Source organism: Mustela erminea, chromosome X (assembly GCF_009829155.1).
Source record: "Mustela erminea isolate mMusErm1 chromosome X, mMusErm1.Pri, whole genome shotgun sequence".
Lineage (NCBI taxonomy): Eukaryota > Metazoa > Chordata > Mammalia > Carnivora > Mustelidae > Mustela > Mustela erminea.
In genome coordinates this window covers 38,220,896-38,245,389 of record NC_045635.1, presented here as the reverse complement: position 1 = coordinate 38,245,389, position 24,494 = coordinate 38,220,896, and the positions used below count along the sequence as shown (strand labels likewise).

The 24,494-nt window shown below is 43.3% G+C and overlaps 1 long non-coding RNA gene across 1 annotated transcript in view; it reads left to right on the top strand.

The window, feature by feature from the left end:
• Window positions 1–24,494, top strand: part of LOC116582422 — a 125,173-nt gene that overhangs the window by 41,166 nt on the left and 59,513 nt on the right. The window contains exon 3 of the long non-coding RNA XR_004282425.1: window positions 19,439–19,520. This is a non-coding gene — a long non-coding RNA (uncharacterized LOC116582422). The remainder of the gene's footprint in view (window positions 1–19,438; window positions 19,521–24,494) is intronic.

Genomic DNA, 24,494 nt, shown 5'->3' with positions numbered 1-24,494 from the left:
ATTTGGAAAGGTGAGAAGGAGAATAGTCATGGTCTTACAGGGCATGGCGAGGATTTTGGATTTTATTTTCTGAGCAGTTGGACCCAGTTGGGAGATTGTACATAGGGACATATAATGATGTGATCTATAATTTAGCCTCTGTGTGGAAAGTGGGTGGAAAGAGCTAGGAATGGATATGACGAGAAGACAAGTTAGGGGGTGTTAAAAGACTACACAGCAGGAATGGAGTTGCTCATTGCTAAGCCCCGTCACCAAACTGAGCCTTAAGAGTTCTGGCTGTCCCCAAGTTGGAATCTTAAAGTAGCCAATCAGGAATTGCCTGAGTAACCCAAGTTAGGTGATCGGCTTGATAAATCCCTACCATCCCCTGTAAGGCAAATAGTCTTGCAAAAACCAATCCGACTTTTGCCTTCCTTGTTCCTACTCCCTTCTGCTAATAAAATCTCTTGCCTGTATAGTTCTTTAGAACGCCTTTCTACTATCTAGACTGGATGCCGCCCAATTGAACAACTGAGCAAAGCCAAATAATCCTTTAACCTTTACTCAGTTGATTTTTTAAAAATTCTTTAACAGAATAATGCCTATGTAGTGCAAATGAAAAGTACTGGTGGTGTGGACCAAGGTTGAGGTAATGGAGATGGAAATAGCAGTCACATTCCAGACCTGTTTTGAAATTAGAATTGACAGTGCTTCCCAGTGAGTTGGTTGTTGTGTGCGTGTGCATATGTGTGCATGTGTTTACATGCACGCGTGCTTACCTGTGCGTGTGCTTACCTGCGCACTTGCGAACGTGCGCATGCACTTTATGTGCACAGTGCGTACTTGCGTACCTGCGTACTTCTGCACGTGCATGCACGGGGGAGGAAGGTGGCAGAGAACAGCTGAGGGGAAGGCCGGAGTTCAGGCTGACTTCTGGGTTTCTCCTCAGAGCAACTAGATCAATGGTGGAACGGTGGAGCTGCCATTTACTGAGGGGAGAGGGTGCTCTCCCCTCCACCCCCATTCATAAAATTAAGGCATTATGTTTTTCATTGAAGTATCCTCGTAGTATCTACTCTAGTACTAGCTGAATGTTTGTTCAATAAATGAATATCATTTACGATCAGGCGGTACATTTTTTTAAAAAGTTTGTTTATTTGTAAGTAATCTCTGCACCCAGGGTGGGGCTAGAATTCAAAACCCAAAGATCGGGAGTTGCATACTCCACCACTGGAGCCAGCCAGGTGCCCTTCATTCCTTCCAGTTCTAGTAGAACCTGTGCTCTCTTTTAGTATTGTGAAACAACAAAATTGAACCGAGTAAATCTGAGATCTAATGGGCTTTATTCAACGGTTCAGGAAACGGGCAGCGTCTCATCTAGCAAGCGGAGAGATGCTCTGAGGAGTTGTACAAAATGGAAGGTGTTTATAGGCAGGAGGGCAGAGAAAGGAAGTCACTGGTAAAATAAAAAGGATCATTTCAGGCCTCGGGGGGCTGCTTTTGGGGGTGGGGGTGGCGTGGGGAAGAAAACAACAGGGTTTTTAACCTGCAGATTATGCCTCCCTAGTGCTGATCAGGGAATTTCAGATCCACTGTCACGAGGTGACATTCCTGAGAGAGGTTGAAGCTGAAATAAAATTTGGTTTGCTGTCAGATGACTCCTTTATTATCATTTTTTGATCACTCCACCTTGGGCTTGTTTCTTTTTTAATTCTTATCATTTCTGGCTATTTTTATTCTCTTCCTCTCCATCCCTGCATCCCCCCCACCATTATTTTTAACCTTTTCTTTTTTATGCTCTTTCCATCAAAATGTAAATGTGCTTAAGTTTCTCCCGTTAAAGAGTGATGCAAGAAAAAACTCCCAAAAGCCTGAGATCGAAGGGAAGCCATTTTAGATTACCTTCTAAGTCAGCATGACTGTACATAAACTTTGTCTAAACCCAAAGCCCGTTTTATGGCCGGCGATGCATAGGTTGTGCACCTGCTTTGTGAATGAGTGGCCTAAAGGAAAACCCATCTTGTCCTTGAGATAGCCATCAATGCTCCTACTCCCTGCGTTCCTTGATGTTAAAACTCCTGATTCCTGCCTGTATGCCAGTCTATAAACTTCCAAGTTTTTACAAGATGTAAAAAAGGTACATAAGTTTGTAATTAACTGTTCATTTTCTGCAGCACTTTCTTCCCTGTGAAGAGCGCGTTTCCCTGGCGGCTGTCCTCACCTAGGCTTGTCTCTTTTTGTCCTATCCTGTTTCACCTCTTGGCTTCTTCAATTCCTTCTCATTTCCTTGTTATCTCATTCTCTAGCTCTCTCGACCCCTTTCACAGCCAGACTTCTAGAGCAAGTTGCTTGTACTTGATGTTTTTCCAAGTTCAGCTCCCACTTCTTACCAATCTGTATTTTGGCTCTGTACTCGGCTCAATCTTGATTTTTCCGTTTATCAATCAGCCGCTTATTGCTAATCGAGTGCACATTTCTTAGTTGTCATTTTCTTTGGCTTTTGACAGCGCTCCTTGTTCCCTGTTTCCGTGAAGCGCTCTTTCATTTTGCTTCTAGAAGGAGGCACCATGCTCTTGGGTTTCTACCTGCTTTTCTGGCAGCACTCTGACTCCTTTTCTTCTACTTGTTTCAGGGTGTTTTTTTTTTTAGTCTTTCATGACGTTGCTCTCGGCAGCTTCTCTTCTTATTATGTGTTCTCTGAGTGGGTGAACTCATTTTGTCCTCTGGCTTCCTTGACCAAACACAGGGTGAGGACTCCCAAGTCAGATCTGTCATGTGAGCTCCAGACAAGAGTTTTCCGACTGCCACCAAAATGTCATCACTTGAATGTAGGCACTAGAAGTTCACGCAGCAGGTCTTGAGTAAATTTGTTCCTTTTCCTGACCATAACTGCTCCATTTCCTCTATTATCTCTCTTTTTAAAGAATTTATTCATTGATTTGACAGACAGAGCGACATCGAGAGATGGAACACAGCAGGGGGAGTGGGAGAGGGAGAAGCAGGCTTCCCACTGATTGGGGAGCCCAATGCCTTGCTCAATCTGAGGACCCTGGGATCATGACCTGAGCTGAAGGCAGATGCTTAACCCACTGAGCCACCCAGGCACCCCCTCTATTATCTTAATGATCTGCAGCATCCTCTATCTGGCTGAAAAATCACTTCCTACAAGAAGCCTTTCTTGATTGCCTTCTCTAGTTTAGGTATTCCTGCCACATACTCCTTTAATTCTCCTCCAATAATGGCATGTACATGATTTTGTTAAAGCCATTTATTTAATTACCGATATCCTTCTATATGAAGTAAGGTTCATGATGCATGAACTTGTCAATCTGAGTTGTCAGGAGGCGATAATTTAGCGAGAACTTTCATTTGGGATTAAAGAATTAGAATTCGAGATACACAGATTTGGGTAGCAACCCAAAGAGTGTCCCACTAAGGGAGCAAATGTCAGGATTTTTTTTAAAGCAAAAAGGGAAAACTTGTATACGTTGTTAAAGAGAATTTTCAGTTGTGTTGGCGGCAGAAAATTAATCTTGGCTGAATATAACTGGTTGCTAAGGCCTCCACTAAGCAAAGTCTCTTACTGTAGCAAGTTGCAGATATTTAGGCTTGAGTACCTAGAATATTTGCAGAGTGAAAGTAAATCATCTACTTGTTTCAGTGAGAAAACTTGCTGGTACCTGTCTATCATGGTTTTATTTATTCATATTTTATGTTAAAATTTTTTTTATTTGGGGGCTGAGCATCCAACTCTTGGTTTCGGCTCAGATCATGATTTCACAGGTTGTGGGCTCGAGCCCTGAGTGAGTAGGGCTCCATGCTTATCGCAGAGCCTGCTTGAGATTCTCTCGCTCTGCCCCTTCCCCCCTCATGCTTGCACATGTGCATGTGCACGCACTCTCTCTCAGACAAAATAAATAAATAAAATCTTTAAAAAAACTTTATCAAAAATAAATTTTGAGTCAAATTGACACGTTACATTGTAAAATGTTACATTGAGCAAAATTGACATACAATGTTACATTCATTTCAGGTGTGTAGTACAGTGATTCAATTTCTCATCATGGTTTTACTGAACTGAGAAAGAGATAAAGTGAATAAAAGATACTCAGATGCCGTATTTATCCATGTGTTCAGATGGCATGAATGTCTTGGAAACATTCTGTTTACTTATAGTTTTAAAAGATAGTTCACAGAAACTACTTCTGGTTTTCTTGAAATGGTCAAGACTCCTTCTAAAATATTATTAGTGCCTGAACATATTAATGGAGTTTTTTAGTTATGCTTAGCATTTCTTAAAAATATTTTATTTATTTGTCAGAGAGAGAGAGAGATCGATCGATCACGAGCAGGGGGAGTGGCAGGCAGAAGGAGAGGGAGAAGCAGGCTCCCCATGGAGAAGGTGTTCAATGTGGGGTTCGATCACAGGACCCTGGGATCATGACCTGAGCCGAAGGCAGACCCTTAACCAACTGAGCCACCCAGATGTCCCTGGGTGGCTCTCCATTTTATACCTCAACAATTTCAAGGTCTATAGATAAGCTATGTGCCAATTTGTCTGAAAAATAAAATTTAATGTCCTCTTTCCAGAAGCAGTTAACTCACAGTGTTGTTAGTATGCAGTTCCATGTCTGAGAATATTCAACCCAGACAAAAGTAAGAACACCTGACCAGTGGGTTTGGGGGTTCACCAGGTTCTTGTGCAGAACCTGACAGCCAGCTATTCTCATTGTGTCAGAGGCCACACTATGTGCTCACCAAATCCTCTTTCACCTTCTAGTATCCGGATACACAAGAAGATTCCAATCCCCAAATTCCATTGCATTTAGGTTTCATGTATGTAACTGGATTCCAGATCATGAGTCTCATGTGGAACTGAATGGAAGACATGTTTTCCGAATGGTAGTGCTTCAAGATGGTGGAGGTCTTATTACTTGAGGGGCTTACTCATGTAGCACAGTCTCCCTTTGAGTGTTACTATCTTATTTGATTGGGAAATAATCTTTTGTTTTGTTAAGCTCCTGAGAGTTTAGGGATTACTCCCTTCTGTGTCCTGACTAATCTACCCACTATGGATAGGAACCTGTAACTGAACTGAAAATTGAGAACGTAATTTAGACTTTTACTCTGGTTCGTACGCGAACATTTCAGAAAAAGCGACTTTAGTCCACAATATGGGAAGTTTGTTAAGTAAACCAGGATTTCACTGGGATCCCTCCCTTTCTTAAGAGGTATCATTTGCTTATTTATAAATATACCAGAAGAAGTCTTGGTATTATTTTTGGCATATGTTCTCTCCAAAACATTTTTTTAAGAGACTTAGTGCATCGTGTGGCATCTGGCTTAACTGTGGGAAGATTTCCAGGGCCTGAAATCCCCATTGTTTTTCTCTCTCAGAGATAATGGGGGATATTCTCTGGGGATAAAGCATTTTTAGAAAAGAGGAACAGAGAGCAGAGATAGAAATTAAAGTTCTCGCTTCTTTTGACTTGTCATTTCCTGAGAGATGTATGGAGACCTTGGTCTTCCCCTGGAAAAGGCCACACTTTGCCAGCTTCCCCTCCCTGCCAGTTGGCTTTTCTATCCTTAGGTTTGGCCTCTGCTTCAAACCTCTGTCTGAATCCTCTCTCCTTGTCAGGAAAACCACATCCCATTTCAGAGGGAAAGTTCTACCTCTGTGTTCAACACAGAGATGTGCCGCCTGGATCCTTCTCCAAGGAAAGATTTGCTACCCAGTGGTGAGTAGGGCAGTCATCAGGCAGATTCCAGCTCTCTGAGCACTTCCAGGGTTGACCTCATCTTTGAAGAGCCCCCTTGTGGAGCTCAGGCCCTTCTGGGGCAGCCCACACATGATGGCTGAGGGAGGCAGTGGTTGGTCTAAAGGCCCTGCAATTTTGGCTGGATGGGAGACAACTCTGGTGTGCAGTATGTTTTAAGATTTTATTTTTAGGTAATCACTCTACCCAACATGGGTCTTGAACTTAAAACCCGAAACCAGGAGTCATATGCTCTACTGATGGAGCCAGACAGTCACTCGCTCCCTGGCGGGCAATTCTGTCCTCAAAGATTCCCTTTGGATTGAATGGGGCTGTATCAGGCCTGTTCTGTACTTCAGCTTCTTCTTCTGCTCCCCCTTCCTTTCAAACATATGAATTGCTAGTAAGCATCTTGCACTGCAAACTCTGTCATGGCATCTGTTTCCAGAGAACTCGCCCTGTAAGAGGCTCTCTGGATCCTGTCTGGTTCCTGAATTCATCCACTAAGTATCCTGCATTATTCTGGGTAGACCTTGGTGTTTTTCATTGGTTGGTCAACAGGCAATAGCGGGGGGTACGGGATGTGAATATGAATAGCAAGACCTACTGTTGTCCAGGAGAGCTGTCAGCCAAGCAGCTCCATTGCTCAGTGACCTAAGCACCTCTCGTAAGTGCTCGCATTCACTTCTTTTAGAGATCATACAGTCTGAATCCATATTGGGAGAAAACAGAGTCCCCCAGTTAAGAATGGGCTGTCTGCTTTTAGGAACGGTGGAAAATGTGGAGCTTGGGGTAATACTGGAGAATGAAACAACTGCTGTCATTCATATTTGTAGTCTAATTCAGTGGTTCAGTTCTGCTATAGAAAAAGTAATTAGGATAGATGAAAGTCATAACAAATGGTAAGCATAAATTGTAAGCTTGCGGCTCATAAGATAACAGGCAGAATTCTTTATTGGCCCACACAGATGCTGAATTGTAAGGGGTTTTAAATTTGGGTAGTAAGTTACTCATCTCAAAGATGGGTTATGGGAAGCCTGGGTGATTCAGTCCGTTAAGCGTCTGCCTTCGGCTCAGGTCATGATCCCGGTGTCCTGGGATCGAGCCCTATATTGGGCTCCCTGCTCAGTGGGGAGCCTGCTTTTCCTTCTGCCTGCTGCTGACCCTGCTTGTGCTCTCTCTCTCTCTCTCTCTCTCTGACAAATAAAATCTTCAAAAAAGATGTGTCAAAAGATGAGATAAATGGAATATATAATCAAACAGGCAAGACTGTTCTTATGCACAGAGCGTGGTGATGGCAAGATGAAGACCCAGTCACAATCATGCTGCCTCTGGTTGACAGTTCTGCCACCTCAAATTGGCCACCCATTGGTAACAAACATCCTGTAGGGTACAGTTATGGCCTCACATGTGTTCTTCCCAAGAAAAACAGATGAATCTCATTGGTGTTGAGTAGGCTTATTGACAAGCTCTGTGTCCTCACTTCTTTGTCCCTGCAGCTTTCCAACAAGTGTATACCATTGGTGTCAGGAATCTTCAGTTTGTGATTTATAACTACACCATTAGTGAGGGAAGGCTGATGTGGGTGGGGGGTTGGAGAGAGGGAGATGGAGAGAAGAGAAAGAGGAGAACATTCTAAGGATTTAGATGGGTGGTCCTTCCACCCTGCTTGTATCTTATTCTAAGTCTATTGAACTATCCTATCTCTTCCCTCTTGTTCCTCACTGTATCTTAAACTGATTAAATAAACTATGTATTTGTTATTTTTGTCATAATTTGGTTTGTGACTCTTGTTCTGTAACCTCTGGGTTTGTGGGATAGCTTGCCTGATCGTAATGATGGCCACAATTGCATCAAAATGGTGTCCCACATGATAGAGTAGGTCACCATTATTTTATTTTCTTACTAAGCAACTCACTACTGTTCACTGGCAATCACAAGACACTAGTAATATTTAATAGAGACTTCCTCTGCTGCACAGAGAAAGGCACTTGTTTTTGTTGCGGGTGGTAATGGGTGTTTTCAAAATAGGTCCACAAATTCTCTAGTGCTCCTCCTTTTAAGATGTGGAGTTGAATTTCTTCCTCGTTGAGTGTCGGCTGGACTTAGAGACTTACTTCTAATGAATAACATGGCAGGAGTGATGCTATCTAACTTCCAAGACTGCGTCATAATCGGACTGTGGTTTCCTCTTTTCTTCTCTCTGTCGTGGATCATTGCCCTTTGGGGAAAGCAGCTGCCATGTTGTGAGGACACAACTAGCCCTATGGTATGACCCATGTGGTGTGAGCTAAGGCCCTTGGCAAACAACCACACGAGTGAGCTTGGAGTTGGATCCTCTAGCCACAGGCTTTACTTCTCTTTCAGCATAGGCTGACTTTAGCCCTGGCCATCACCTTGACTGTGACTTCAGGGCAGACCCTGAATCAGAACCACCCACTAGGTCCCTCTCAAATTTTTGACACAGAAACTTTTACATATTTGTTGTTTGAGGCCATCAGGTTTTGGGATTAGTTTTTATTCAGTGCTAGGTTAACTAATGCAACGATCCGCTATGATGGGGAGTGGGGTGAGGCATGCTTATATATGAATATTCATGAGAAAGGAGTCCTTGGGTCCTTCCAAAAGTCTGACTTGATCTTGTGAGACACAGAGAGCAAGGAGACGAGCACTTCAGAGAGAATAAAGATTCAACATCTCCAGGTTTTGTGGAATTGCTAGAAACTCTGCATTTAAAATGTGTAATTTTAATAAGGTTGTGCCACCTTCATGATATTAAAAAAGCTGGGAATAATTTGCTTTGCCCTTTCTGTGTTTGAATGATAAATGATATCCCCTAGGGACTCCCTGCTTCACCAGAGGCAAAAAACTTCCTATGGATTTTAACACCTTATCACTGCTCCTGAAATTTGTACTTAGCTAAAATCATATTTAAAATAGCAAGACCCAAATCTACCCCTCCTTTCCCATGGAAAAAATATGTTTACCTAATTTAGTATCGGGTTTATGTCGTGCTTCAGGGAACCTCAAAGATTCAATACTTGCCAGCAAAACTGATTTGTAGTCCCACACAATTGAACATATGTGCTTCTTGTTACCATGGCTTATCTGTCTTGTGGTAATGCCAGAGTCTTGTTTTTTTTTTTTTTTTTTTTTACAAGGGGTTGGGGAGGAAGAGAGACCGACTTTCAATGACTTCCCTAGTCTTACCTTTCTATCAAGATTGGCTGCAAATTTTGAGGGATGACCGTATGCCTTGATTTTTAAAAAAGATTTTATTTATTTATCTGACAGAGAGAGAGCATGCATAAGCGGGGAGAGAGGGAGAAGCAGAGCAGACTCCCTGCTGAGCAGGGAGCCTGGTGTGGGGCTCGGTGCCAGGACCCTGAGATCATGACGTGAGCTGAAGGCAGATGCTTAACTGAGCCAGCCTGCTGCCAAAGAGGGGGAGAGGGCCATTTTATAATATTTCTAAACCTTGGTGGCATAAATATCTACATTTGTGCTAAGATTTGAATACCCTCAGTGGTTTGTAGGTTCCTTGTGGGCTGCGTGGAACAAAGGAGAGAGCACAGACCGGCTTTGGAACTAGACAGATGTGGGCTGACATTCTGGTTCTGCTGTGTTACTAGAAGCATGAATCAGGCGCAAGACGTAATATCCTTAAGTTTTGGTCTTCATTACTAAAAAGAACACTGTGATTTTTTTTTTAAAAGATTATTTATTTATTTGTTTGTTTGACAGGCAGAGATCACAAGTAGGCAGAGAGGCAGGCAGAGAGAGAGGAGGAAACAGGCTCCCTGCTGAGCAGAGAGCCCGATGCGGGATCCTGGGATCATGACCTGAGCCAAAGGCAGAGGCTTTAACCCACTGAGCCACCCAGGTGCCCCCTGAATACCATTTTTTAGAAAAGATTTTCTTTATTTCTTTGAGAGAGGGAGAGAGAGAGGGAGCACATGAGCAGGGATGGGGGTGGGGGGTGCAGGGGCAGAAGAAGAGAGGGAGAAGCAGATTCCCTGCTGAGTAGGGATTCCTGACTCCGGGCTCTATCCCAGGACCCCAGTATCGTGACCTGAGGTGAAGGTACATGCTTAACCAACTGAGCCACCCAAGTGGCCCAAAAGGAACCTTCTTGAAACAGATCATGTCACCACCCCCCTAGCTTGAAGCTCTTCCTTGGTTTTTGTTTGTACCTGGAACAGAAAGCAGCATGCATCCCATGACCTGCAGGGCCCCACATCCCTTGTCCCTAATCCTACCTCTCTGCCAGTCGTGGGCCACTTGCCCCTGCTTGGTGTGGTGTCGCCCCAGTTGTTTTCACTTGCTCCATGTGCCCAGTGTTCCCTCCCCAGGGGTTTCCATGAGCTGTGGCAGATTTCTGCCTTCCATCTTGGCCGAGCTGCTGCTTTCTTTCCTGTAGGTCTCAGCTCAAATGCCATCTTCCCAGAGAACCCTCTCCTGACAGCCCATTCCAAGGTAGATTTCTCCTGCCTTCTGCCTTACTCTAATGTGCAGCATCTATGACCACATCATTATTTTGATGTCCATGTTGAACAGATTTTGCCGTTTCTCCCCTACAAGTCTGTAAGCTCCATGAGGGCAGGTAGCTTATCTCTTCCTTCATGATTATCCCAGCACCCCTTGCATCTTCTGGTGAATGATAAAAACCATTAGCTTACCCTGTTTCTCCCCCTATTCATTGTGTCTTTATATGGTTTTCCTTCTATATATATCAGATGGATAAAGAAGTTTTTAAGCTATTGGGAACAGTTGATTGACTTAATCTGAGATATTTACCTTTCCACTAAAAAGCTTTCACTGAGTTACGTGGACAGCTTAGTAACAGAGCTTGCCAACAAGCAAGACCTAACCAAGAGGTTTTAAAACTCCTGTAGGGGCCTGAGCCCTGGTGTCTCAGTCGGTTAAGTGTCTGAGTCTGATTTTGACTCAGGTCATGATCTCAGGGCCATGGAATTGAGCCCGTCATGGGGCTTCATGCTCAGCATGGAGTCTGTCCCCCCTTCTCTCAAATAAATAAATTTAAAAAATAAAAATTACTTTACATATTAATAAAAGCTACAGAATGTATTGATGTTGTATAGTAGAGAATGTTAGCTTTAATACTAATATAATACTAATATCCCAAACTTGAGGCAGGAACCTTAAGACAAAGAGGGATAAGTAATCTACCATCTTAAGGAAGTAATTAGCTAAAAGTCATCTAGCACAAAATACCTCCACTTAGTAAAATTACTGCTAAGGTCTTTAATAGGGATCTTGTCATTGGATTATCATTATGAATTCTTAGTAGGAGTGCTTCTAATTCAAGGGTGTTAAGGATATTGCCAAGCACCGTGAGATCTGCTTAAGCAGGAAATCTAGCCATCAAGAGAGACTGCCAACGAGTGTCAGAGGGTAACTCTGCCTGTGAGTCACCCTGTTGGCATTTGTCCCAAATGGGCAGTGGAGTGGCAGATGGGCTTTCTTGAATGGAGCATTTGTAAGAGGAGAGAAGGGGCTAACAGTCTGTCCAGTAGCAAAGGTTTCTCCAGCAATCTTCTCATTCCTCCTGAGGCTCTCTAGATGGACTCTAGAATCCAGTTCATGCTGGAGTGGGTGGGGGTGAGACAGGCAGAGACAAGTCTCTTAGAGCTCTTTGTTTCCTCCAATCGTGGACAGAGCCGTGCACCTAGAAGTATTCCTCCTCATCAAGGAAGCCATTTTCCAGAGGTGTAGTCTGGATTGGATGCTGCTTCATAGTCAAGAATTGACCATGGAGGCAGTGCAGCTGACCAGGGAAGGCATACCCAGCTGTGGGAGGCCAACTCTTGCCTTGCAGAACACAGTGCTGGGCAACAGTTTGGTTGCTGTATTTTTTTAAAAAACAAATTTAGAAAAAAGTTGGGAAGATAATACAGAGTTCCTGTGTACTTTTTACCTTGCTACCTCCAATGTGAACATCTTACATAACTATGTACATATGTCAAAAATAAGAAGTCAACATTTGTATAATCCTACTAACTAAACTATGGACTTGAGTAGGATTTCATCAGCTTTTCCCACAGTAGGCTATTGATGGCTAGGATTTTTTTTCTTTTGATGGCTAGGATTTTCTAAGGAGTAGCTCTGAGCCAGAAATCAAAAAGGACGGGCTCCTGGGTGGCCCAGTCTGTTGAACGTTGAACTCTTGATTTGGCTCAGGTCTTGATCTCACGGTCATGAGTCCGAGCTCCACTTCGGGCACTGCTCAGGATGTGGAGCCTACTTAAAACAAAAAATTAAAGGGAACATCTGTTTAATGAGATAAAAACGTGTAGTAGGTGCCAGTATTAACCTGCATCTCTGGAAGCCAGTCTGTATAAAGAGTATAGCCATGCATCATTACAGTTTTCTGAATGTCCTCAAGGTAGGTACTTCATTGTGTTGGTGTTTTGTTTAGGTAAGCTGGCTTTTTCTTTCCCTGTCTTCTGTTTATTCTTTTCTTCTCTGTCAACCTCTGGTCTTTGGGAACTAGTGGTCCAGTTGAGTAAGAAAGTGGTTAACCGCGACTTAGAGCAGAGGGTCAGTTTTGCTTGATCCTAGATGAAGATGAAATGTGAGCATTTCCAAGTGTAGTCAGTGTGTGGGAAGTGTATAAAATTGCTGGGAGTTAAGTACTAGTAGAATGATTTAACAGACACAACAGTGAATCCAGGCACTTTTGATTTTTTTCTCTCTTGTTTTTTTTTTTTCTTTATTCTTAAATGTAATTAAACTTCTACATCAAAATCTTTTGTCTGGGGGGCACCTGGGTGGCTCAGTGGGTTAAAGCCTCTGCCTTTGGCTCAGGTCTTGATCCCAGGGTCCTGGGATTGAGCCCCGCATCAGGCTCTCTGCTCGGCAGGGAGCCTGCTTCCTCCTCTCTCTGCCTGCCTCTCTGCCTACTTGTGATCTCTGTCTGTAAAATAAGTAAATAAAATCTTTAAAATATATTTTGTTTGCTATTCAGTTTTATTTATTTTTTATTTTTTAAAACTATTTTATTTATTCATTTGACAGAGAAAGACAAAGGGAGAGAGGGAACACAAACAAGGGGAGTGGGAAGAGGAGAAGAAGGCTTTCCGCCAAGCAGAGTGCCCAACGCGGGGATTGATCCAGGACCCTGGGATCATGACCTGAGCCGAAGGCAGAGGCTTTAACCCACTGAGCCACCCAGGTGCCCAGAAGGCAGATTCTTAATGACTGAGCCACCCAGATGTCCCGGTTTTATTTCTTTTCTTTTCTTTCTTTCTTTCTTTCTTTTTTTTTTAAAGAGAGAGAGCATGAGAGGGGAGAAGGTCAGAGGGAGAAGCAGGCTCCCCATGGAGCTGGGGGCCTGATGCAGGACTCGATCCTGGGACTCTGGGATCATGACCTGAGCCGAAGGCAGTCGCTTAACCGACTGAGCCACCCAGGTGCCCTTAGTTCTTTTTTTTTTTTTAAGTTTATTTATCTTTAGGTCATCTCTATGCCCAATGTGGGGCTCAAACTCACGACCCTGAGATCGAGAGTCATGTGCTCTTGAGACTGAGCCAGCCAGGCACCCCTGCCATTCAGCTTTTAAACTAGAAAGCTCAAGCCTGATACTTAACTATACAGGCCAGTGAGAAACCAGACATTAAAATTGGATCTGAGGAAACTTGTTTTGTAGAGATGCTCACTGTATGGGACAACCATAGATCAGGGATTCAAGATACACTTTGGTTTCCTCACATGTCCTTTCTTTCCTGAGTACAATTAACTTTCAGTGCTGGACCGAGAGTGTCTGGATTGCTCAGAAACTGCTCTAACAACTTCTTTTGGTTTAAAAATAAATAAATATAAATATAAATATAAATATATAATATATATATATATTGGGGGGGAGAGCGGGAGACAGAGTCTTTTTTTTTTTAAATTTTTTATTTTTTATAAACATATATTTTTATCCCCAGGGGTACAGGTCTGTGAATCACCAGGTTTACACACTTCACAGCACTCACCAAAGGGGAGACAGAGTCTTAAGCTGACTCTACAGTAAGTGTGGATCCTGATGAGGAGCTGGATCCTCTGACTTTGAGATCACCACTTGAGCTGAAACTTAAGAGTTGGATGCTCAACCCACTGTGCCACTGAGGCGCCCCTGCTCTAACAACTTCTAAAAGTGAGTTATATTATATGTGGATTATCCCTGGAACGTAGGATTTATCTTGAAATTGGTGCTTTCTGGCTTTCTTCTTGGCATCAAGACTTGCCTCAGATGGATCAGGGTCTTGACCCATTGCCAATAATAACTTAACTTTACATTGTGTGGTGTTGTACAGCTCACAGAGTGTTTCCACTTTTGCTGTCATTTCATCTTTAGGCATCTTTTAAATCAAAAGTTATTTATTTATTTTAGAATGAGAGAGAGAGAGGGAGAAAGGGAGAGAACCTGTGCGCACATGTGCAAACGGGCTCGCATACACGTGAGCAGTGGGAGGGGCAGAGGGAGATGGAAAGAAGAGAGAATCTTCAGCAGACTCCCCATTGAGTATGGAACCCAGTAAGGCTCAATCCTAGGACCCTGAGAACATGACCTGAGCTGAAACCAAGAGTCGGACATTCAACCGAGTGAGCCACCCAGGTGCTCCTCATCGTGAGGCATCTTGAAGTGGCATCCCTACTTCATAACTCCAACAACTGGAGCGTTGGAGGTGTAGTTGCCCAAGAACATAGAGTTAGTGCATGACCAAGCTGGGATGAGACTCCAGAATGATTTATTTTTCCAAGCAAGTTCTTGGTCTTGACTTGGAATAAGGAGAAGATACAGCAGTACTGCTCCCCGCCCTCCCCATGTGTCACAAGTGTTTGTGTGCTTGCTCATCTCTGACAGCAGAAATGGCCTCAGATTTCCAATAATGTGCAAATGTCAGTGACTTTCAAATGTAATTTGCCTTTGGCTCTGAATTCAGTTGGCCCAAACTAATCTAATAACTTGGGGCTTTCTTTGTTTAATCAAATTGTCAGGCAATAATAAAAGACCTTCTCCAGTTGCCAGCAGGGGTTAACTCTATTATTTCATCTGCTTCTAGTGAAAGTTTTGCTGCTGTAGAAAAACTATAAAATTGAGTTCCATTCTAGTCTGATTGACCCTGCCTTTACTAGGCTCTTGCTCAGTTACCTTGATAACTCTCTCCTAGTGTAACTTCTTTTTTTCCCCATGTAGGAGTTTGTCCTTGTAATATGGTTAAGACTCAAGAGAAAGCATTTGGTCTTGGGTTTCTTCATTTGCAAAGTACTGATGACCTCTGCTTTTCCTGCTGTTAGTACTCTTAGAACTTTTTTGACCTCATCAGAGTTAGAGGAAGACTTAATTTTCATGAAACAGTTGCCAGGCAAATTATGGGGGGACACCGGAAAGGCCTGGCTTGGATGTGATATAGTAAAAAATTGCCTAGATCAAGGAGGTAAAAAATCTGACCTGTCATCCAGCAACTTGGGATAACATACAGATAAAGCCAGCTGCAAATGATCAGGAAACAGTATTTTTTCACCAGGTCATTGCAGATGCAAAATATAAGAACCCTTTTTTTTTTTTAAAGCAAAAGATGGACATTTCTTATTTTCTGATGCTAACATTAATGTAAAAGCCTGACAATGATAATACAATACAAAAAGAAGGAAGGAAAGAAGGGAGAGAGGAAGAGAGGAAGGAGGGAGAAAGGAAGCTGTAGAAAAGTATCATTTAATTGCAAATAGACTGCAGCAATGGATCCAAGGAAAGCACCCTACCATGAAGGGACCAGTGAAGCTGAAGATCAGGAAACATACTAACCTAATCCATTAAAGCTACAATTTTTTTTAAAGATTTTATTTATTTATTTGACAGAGAGAAATTACAAGTTCACTGAGAGGCAGGCAGAGAGAGAGAGAGAAGGAAGCAGGCTCCCCGCTGAGCAGAGAGCCCGATGCGGGACTCGATCACAGGACCCTGAGATCATGACCTGAGCCGAAGGCAGCGGCTTAACCCACTGAGCCACCCAGGTGCCCCTAAAGCTACAAATTAAAGGGGAAAAAACTCCATCTGATTATAACATGTACTGAAAGGCATTTGATAAAATAGAGTCAAGTTGTTTGAGTGACTACTTCTTTTCTACTCACTGGGAAACTTTGTTCTCTTTTTTCTTTTTTCAGACCATCATTTACCTACACTCCACTTCCACTCCCCCAAACTTTGTAATTACTACCTTTTCCATTCATGGGAGATGGCCCATAATTCCTCCGTTGTTTGTTCTCACTTATTGTAATGGTTCAACAAACCTGACCCTCAGACTACAGGTATGCCCCAGTGCTTTGAAGCTGATTGATCTAAGGTGGGGGAAGACAGAAGTTTTCCTTCTACCCTTCAAGGTCTTTACACTGGTTTAAGAATTAAATGGACAGCAGACAGTTTAACAGGAGGAAAAAGAAAACAACAACGAAGTTTTATTTCATGTGCATGGAGGCCCAATAACGAAATTGAGACTTAAAGAAATGACCAAGACAGGCACTTTTTGCGCTTTTTAGGCAGAGATGATAAATCTGGGAGGAACCGACAGGACAAAGAAAATTTAGGGAGTATGCAAAATCAATAAAAGGAAATCTCACTTAGAATGGATTTGGGAGGGGCGCCTGGGTGGCTCAGTGGGTTAAGCCGCTGCCTTCTGCTCAGGTCATGATCTCAGGGTCCTGGGATCGAGCCCCACATCGGGCTCTCTGCTCAGCAGGGAGCCTGCTTCCCTTCCTCTCTCTCTGCTTGCCTCTCTGCCTACTTGTGATCTCTCGCTGTCAAATAAATAAATAAAATCTTAAAAAAAAAAAAAAGAATGGATTTGGGAGGCCAGCAGGGGGCGCTCTGATATACTGTGCCTCATTGTGAATTTTAGACCCAATGGGAAGAGCAAAACCTAGCACGTGGTTACTACTTTATGGGATATGGAGGAAGATGAAAGGCTCCCCAAGGCCCAGGCAACAAGAGTCATGGCCCAGCCAATGAAAAGCAAACTTCAACTCTTCAGTTTACTTCAGTGGACTTTTTATTTATGACAGCCTTCAAAACGTCTCCTTTTCCTCTGTAATAGAGTGTTCCTTTCCTTTATTCCACGGACTTACCTATGTTTTACTGTAGTTTGTCTCAGATTGCAGTTCTCTGCTATTCCCGAATAAACTCTCTTGTTGGTAAAATAACTGGCAGTTTTATTTTGAAGGTTAACAGGAACTTCAATTAGTAAGGAATTCTAAACGGAATTTGGGCTGGAGTAGTAAATTACTAAAAAGTAACAAGAGTTGTTTATCTAGACTTCTCCGCTCTGAATTTCCTGTCTCTGGTGAGACGGATGTCTCTCTATCTCTTGATATAGGGAGGGTACCTTTCATATGGGAGTTTTATTTTTGCTTTCTGAAGACAAAGGTGGGCAGGGTCAGAGTGTTCTTTCTGCATTGGCTGCTTCTTAAGCAACTTTTATTTAAAACAGTATGTCAGGGCACCTCATGGCTTAGTCCGTTAAGCGGCCGCCTTTGGCTTGTGTCTTAATCCCGGGGTCCTGTGATTAAGCCCTGCATTCAGTTCCCTGCTCAATGAAGATCCTGTTTCTCCCTCTGCCTCTGCTCCCTGCTTGTGCTCTCTGTCTCACTCACTCTCAATATCAAATAAATAAAATCTTAAAAAAATAAAACAGTATGTTAAATATAATGTCAATTTGGCACATTTGGGTATGGCCTGACATTGGCCCCTACAATAATGGCCAAGGAGTTGGTTAGTTTTCTTGGAAAAAAGAAACTTTTCACTCAACAAGCACCAGTGCGAGACGCTTCCTGAAAGAGGGCGGATTGTGTCAGATATTGGCTGTTGTGGGTTGTTTTGTAAGTTGCCTGTGGCCAAAATGTAGCTCCTATTGCTCATTTGAAAGCCGTTCTTCCCCTGATGTGCTCCTAACCCCTGGCCCCATTGAGTGTTCACCTCCAGCTTTGTCTTCCAGTCGAGAATAAGGAAGAACCAAATACTTTTATGTTGGATTCTAGACGCAGGTTTCTCTTAGAAAATGGCATTCTTCGCCAAACTGTTCAGTGTTTGCTAGAATCTGATGAGAATTGTTAGTAATCAAATGAGTTAATCTTTCGAAGGACAGCTTCATTTGTGACACACAGTGCTGTTGAAAAACAGCCTGGCCTGATTTTTGACCAGTCTTCCCTTGGCCACAAACGACTTCTGCCCCATTCCCGTGAATGTTAAAAAGCTAAAGTTCATGGCTTGCAATCCCTTTGGTTTTCTATTTCTTTTCTGGCAGCCCAGGAAACAAATGAGAAAACTTAACTCATTTTCTTTTTCTTTATTAATTCCCGAAAATACTCTGATTCGGACGTCGCTTTTTACCCACAAGTGACTGTTTCTAACTCTGAAAACGCCCAACTGCTTAAGTAAGCAACCAGCTGTGGAGAGAAATCGAGTCTCTAGTCAACCGAGTGAAGTCCTATCCTTTAAGGTATTCAGGGTTTTCAGGGACCTTGGCTTTGCTTTTGTCTTACTGTGTTCCCTTGCCCATGTTTCTTCCCTTCTCAGTTTTAAAAGTCCGCGAAAGTGTGAATTGTTTTCATTCTGTGTGCCGAAGCTTCATTGGATCCCAGAATTTTGCTGGGTTTCCTGTTTGGTTTTGAGTCCTGCTTTGCTCTTAGGCCAAGGTCCGCCCAGCTGCACGACCGCTCCGTAACACGTGAGGGCGCTGTGCGGCTGCAGTTTCCCTTTGAGTTGCTCTGGGCCTGGGGAAGGCTACTCTTTCAGGCACTTACAGGTAACATTCAGCTGTCAGGACCATGGGGAGCAAGGGCTGACTTCCGCAGTAGCCATGTTGTGATAGCTGACTTTCGCGGTAGCCATGTTGTGATAGCCCTGGGGGCCTAAAACCAGAGGGGGGACCCTAGGAATAGAAGAGGCATATGGGGGTACTTTAACCCTGAAGGTGTGGGAAGCCTGGTTGTCTGTGGATCTGAGGGTGGCTGGTAGGCTTGAGTGGCTCCACAAGAGGGTCAGATGTTCTGGGAAGCTGAGGGAGGGCTGGACCCGGAGAGCAGCCACGCCTCGTGCTGTGACAGACTGGGATGTAAAAGTCTTAAAGGCCAATGGCTGGTTCCAAAGTCAAGTTGTCAAACGTGATGATGGATAATGCACTCTTTTCACAGGGGTGACTAGTCTGGAAAACCAGGAAGTCCTGAGCAACAGAGCCTGTCCTTGTGAGACTAAACGATTGGGGGCCGCTGGGAACTTCCAGGTCCTAGGATACTGGGGAGGGGTCCTGTTCCCTGGGTACCATCTCTCCAGTGAGCATTCAGTGGTAGATGCCAGGGGAATAGAAGCTACAATTGGTGTGAAACTGTTTTGGGGCTGAGCAATTACCCCCTAAAGGGACATGGGCACAACATTCATGTTTGTGGGAAACAAAATGGCATGGCTATTCCTCAAATAATAATGTACCTTAGGAGCCTAGGGGTGATGGGGGAGGAGACACAGCTACAGACTTTTTTTTTTGTTTTTAAAAATTTTTAATTTAATTTTATTTGACAGAGCAGGTGAGCACAAATGGGGGAGGGGCAGAGGGAGAAGCCAACTGACTGAGCCACCTAGGCGCCCCTAGGTACAGAATTTTGCAGAGCCTTTTCAGGTATAATCACCGGGGATCTCTTTATTCCAGGTGTGTCAGAAGGAAGAGGTGAGCGCAGGCCTCTAGCTATTGATGCTACCTAAAGCAAGATCCTGAGGAGGCTATGGCCCAGGTAAATTACCCTAATTCCCTCCATAGCCTTTCACTTTTTCCTTGCTTTGGGTGGGCATACATTTATTGTTCTAGCCGGGTAGTTCTTTCCAGTTTTAGTAATAGGTAAAAGCCCTTCCTGAAGGATGGCAGGGCTAGGGGTATCCTGGAAGTATAATTTAATGAAGACTTGCGACGTTCAGATGTGAAAGATCAAGAGCAATGAAAGCATGAGCAACACTTTGATCTTTTTTAAAAAATATTTTATTTATTTATTTGACAGAGAGTAGAGTGAGAGAGAGGGCATGAATGGGGCAGGGAGGGACTAAGGGAGAGGGAGAAGCAGACTCCCCACTGAGCAGGGACCGCATGTGTGGGGCTGGATCCCAGGACTCCGGGATCATGATCAGAGCCGAAGGCAGATGCTTAACTGACTGAGCCACCCAGGCGCCCCTGAAGAATTTTTTTAAAGGGTTTTATTTATTTATCTGAGAGAGACAGAGAGAGAGACAGAGAGAACAGGAGGGAGAGGAAGAGAGGGAATCTCAAGCAGATTCTTGATCTCACGACACCAAGATCATGACCTGAGCTGAAACCAAGAGCTGGATGCATAATTGACTGAGCCACCCAGATGCCCTAAGAATTTTGTATAAGGAGGAAAGTGGAAGGAAATAAGGCAAAAGCCCTGGATTACATAGAGTCTTGTGGGCCATAGTAGAGAGATGGGAATTTCTTTTTAAGTATACTGTCAAGTCATTGGGAGGGTTTAGGTGAGGCATGCTATTTGATCTACGTGGTAGAAAAGTCACCCTGACTTGTGCAGGGGTGAGAATGGAATGGGATCAGTGGGGAGGATTCGGCACTAGTCTGTCAGATGGTGGTAACCCGGGTGGATGTGATGGATGGCAGTGAGAAGTGGATCTAAATTTGAAAACTCTGAAGCTTGAACTTCATGACTACTGATGCATTGACTGTGGGATGACTGATGAATCAGGGTAATGCAAATTTTTGGCCCCAGCAACTGGGTGGATGGTGACATTGGCTGAGATGGGTAAGGCTGCGTGTGTTTTGGGGGGTATTGCAGTGGGATCCTGGAGTTTCTTTGGATGTGTTGATTCCGACATGCTTACATGTGCAAAATTATATACTACAAACTCGCTGAGGCCATTTATCTTTGTATATTCAGCAGGGACTAAAATGGGAGAAATAACTATTTTTTAAAGATTTTATTTGTTTGAGAGATAGGAAGCATGAGTGAGAGAAAGGGCAGAGGGAGAGGGAGAAGTGGACTCCCCGCTGAGCAGGACTCCCCAATGCAGGGCTCATCCCAGGACCTTGGGATCATGACCTCAGCCAGAAGCAGATACATAACCAACTTAGCCACCTAGGCATACCAAAATAAGTATTTCTGCCCACCTCCCATCCCCTGCAGTAGGAAGGCCTCCCCTCCCCATCTTTTGTTTTTGGATTATCTAGTTTTCCTAGTGTGTAAACTTTAATTCTTTCTTGACTCATTCTCCTTGTCTCTGAGACCACAGGATTGGGCCCTTGTCAGTTAAATCATGGAGGCTTCTTTTTAGTGTATTGAAATATCTGTATGTATTATGAGAGGGTCTAGATTCTGGGGCTTCCCTAAGGAATCAGCCCATGACTCCCAGCTTCCCTAGGCACAGAGCAGGTGACCCCAGGATTATTGTGCTTTGCTCTATAAGGTTTTTTTTGTTTGCTTGCTTTTTTTTTTTTTTTTTTTTTTTACTGGAGCAGAAGCATTCAGTTAGATGCCCTCAATCCCAGGGACTCCAGCTTCTATTTCTGCTACCTGACTTAGTAGGAAAAACTCTTCTTCCTTACATCCATAAGACAGCAGTGAAGATGTGCAAACTAGCATCAAGTCTGCTACCCAGAGTGGTAGTGCTAAAAAAGGCGAGAGATTTTTCTGAAAAATCACATGTAGCTCTGTAGACATTGCCATTTTGGGCTGATAGAAGAATCTGCTCTACAAACTTGCTCAGAATCGTTACAAACAAGCTATCTTGGAAATACATTATTTAGTTGCATCCTTATTTTTTATTTTTTTTTATAGAAAATAGCACTTCTTTATTACTTTTAGATAACTTTCTATAATTACTTCATTACTGATATGTGAAGTTTTTTTTTTAAAGATTTTATTTATCTATTTATTTGACAGAGAGAGAGATCACAAGTAGGCAGAGAGGCAGAGAGAGAGGAGGCAGCAGGCTCCCTGCTGAGCAGAGAGCCCGATGCGGGACTTGATCCCAGGACCCTGAGATCACGACCCGAGCTGAAGGCAGCGGCTCAACCCACTGAGCCACCCAGGCGCCCCTGTGAAGTTTTTTTTTATTCACTGTTTATGTACCACACCCAGTGATCCATGCATTAACGTGCCCTCCTTAATACGCACCACCTCACCAAACTCACCCAACATCCCACCCCCTCCCATCCAAACCCCTCAGTTTGTTTCTCAGAGTCCATAGTCTCTCGTGGTTCATCTCCCCCTTCCAATTTCCCCCAACTTCCTTCTCCTCTCCATCTCCCCATGTCCTCTGTGTTATTCCTTACGCTCCACAAGTAAGTGAAACCATATGATAATTGACTGTCTTTGCTTGACTTATTTCACGCAGCATAATCTCTTCCAGTCCCGTCCATGTTGGGTATTCACCCTTTCTGATGGAGGCATAATATTCCATAGTATATATGGACCACATCTTCTTTACCCATTCATTTGTTGAAGGGCATCTTGGCTCTTTCCACAGTTTGGCTACTGTGACCATTGCTGCTATGAACATTGGGGTACAAATGGCCCTTCTTTTTACTGCATCTGTATCTTTGGGGTAAATACCCAGCAGTGCCATTGCAGGGTCATAGGGTAGGTCTATTTTTAGTTTTTTAAGGAATCTCCACACTGTTTTCCAAAGTGGCTGCACCAATTTGCATCCCCACCAAGAGTGTAAGCGGGTTCCCCTTTCTCCACATCCTGTACAACACTTGTTATTTCCTGTACTGTTGATTTTGGCCATGCTAACTGGTATGAGGTGGTATCTCACTGTGGTTTTGCTTTGACTCTTCCTGATGGCTAATGATGATGAACATTTTTCATGTCTCTGCTAGCCATTTGTATGTCTTCTTTGGAGAAGTGTCCGCTCATGTCTTTGACCATTTTTTGACATGATTATCTGTTTTTTTGAGTGTTGAGTTTGAGAATTTCTTTATAGATCTTGGATATCAGCCGTTTGTCTGTAGTGTCATTTGCGAATATCTCCTCCCATTTCGTGGGTTGCCTCTTTGTTTTCTTGACTGTTTCCTTTGCTGTGCAGAATCTTTTTATCTTGATTAAGTCCCAAAATTTCATTTTAGCTTTTGTTTCCTTTGCCTTTGGAGACATGTCTTTTTATTTTTTTAAGATTTTATTTATTTATCTGTCAGACAGAGATCACAAGTAGACAGACAAGCAGGCAGAGAGAGAGGAGGAAGCAGGCTCCCCGCTGAGCCCAGAGCCCGATGTGGGGCTCGATCCCAGGACCCTGAGATCATGACCTGAGCTGAAGGCAGAGGCCTTAACCCACTGAGCCACCCAGGCGCCCCTGGAGACATGTCTTGAAAGAAGTTGCGGTGGCCAGTGTCAAAGAGGTTACTGCCTGTGTTCTCCTCTAGGATTTTGATAGATTCTTGCCTCATGTTGAGGTCTTTTATCCATTTCAAGTTTATCTTTGTGTATGGTGTAAGAGAATGGTCAAGCTTCATTCTTCTATACATAGCTGCCCAATTTTCCCAGCACCATTTATTGAAGAAACTGTCTTTTTTCCACTGTGTATTTTTTCCTGCTTTGTCGAAGATTATTTGACCATAGAGTTGTGGGTCCATATCTGGGCTCTCTACTGTGTTTCACTGGTCTATGTGTCTGTTCTTATGCCACTACCATGCTGTCTGGGTGATCACAGCTTTATTATAAAGCTTGAAATCCGGCAACATGATGCCCCCAGTTTTGTTTTACTTTTTCAACATTTCCTTAGCAATCCAGGGTCTTTCCTGGTCCCATACAAGTTTTAGGATTCTTTGTTCCAGTACTTTGAAAAATGCTGGTGGAATTTTGATCAGGATGGCATTGAAAGTATAGACTGCTCTAGGCAGTATAGACATTTTAACAATGTTTATTCTTCCGATTCATGAGCATGGAATGCTTTTCCATCTTTTTGTGTCATCTTCAGTTTCTTCTGTAAGTGTTCTGTAGTTCCTCTAGTACAGATCCTTTCCCTTTTGGTTAGGTCTATTCCAAGGTATCTTGTGGTTCTTGGTGCTATAGTAAATGGAATCGGTTCTCTAATTTCCCCCTTTGTATTTTCAATTAGTGTATAAGAAAGCAACTGATTCTGTACATTGATTTTTTTCCCCCAAGATTTATTTATTAATTTATTTGATAGAGATCACAGGTAGGCAGAGAGGCAGGCAGAGAGAGGGAAAGGGAAGTAGGCTCCTTGCTGAGCAGAGAGCCCCATGTGGGGCTGGATCCCAGGACCCCGAGATCATGACCTGAGCTAAAGGCAGAGGTTTTAACCCACTGAGCCACCCAGGTGCCCTGTACATTGATTTTGTATCCTGCCACATTATTGAATTGCTGTATGAGTTCTAGTAGTTTGGGGGTGGAGTCTTTGGGTTTTCCACATGAAGTATCATGCCGTCTGGAAAGAGAGAGAGTTTGACTTCTTTGCCAATTTGATGCCTTTTATTTCTTTTTGTTGTCTGATTGTTGTTGTTATGACGTCTGGTACTATGTTGAACAACAGTGGCAAGAGTGGGCATCCTTGTCATGTTCCTGATCTTAAAGGGAAGGCTGTCAACTTTTCCCCATTCAGAATGATATTTCCTGTGGGTTTTTCATAGATAGATTTGATGAAGTTGAGGAGTGTTCCCTCTATCCCTATACTTTGAAGAGTTTTAATCAGGAATGGGTGCTGTATCTTGTCAGATGCTTTTTCTG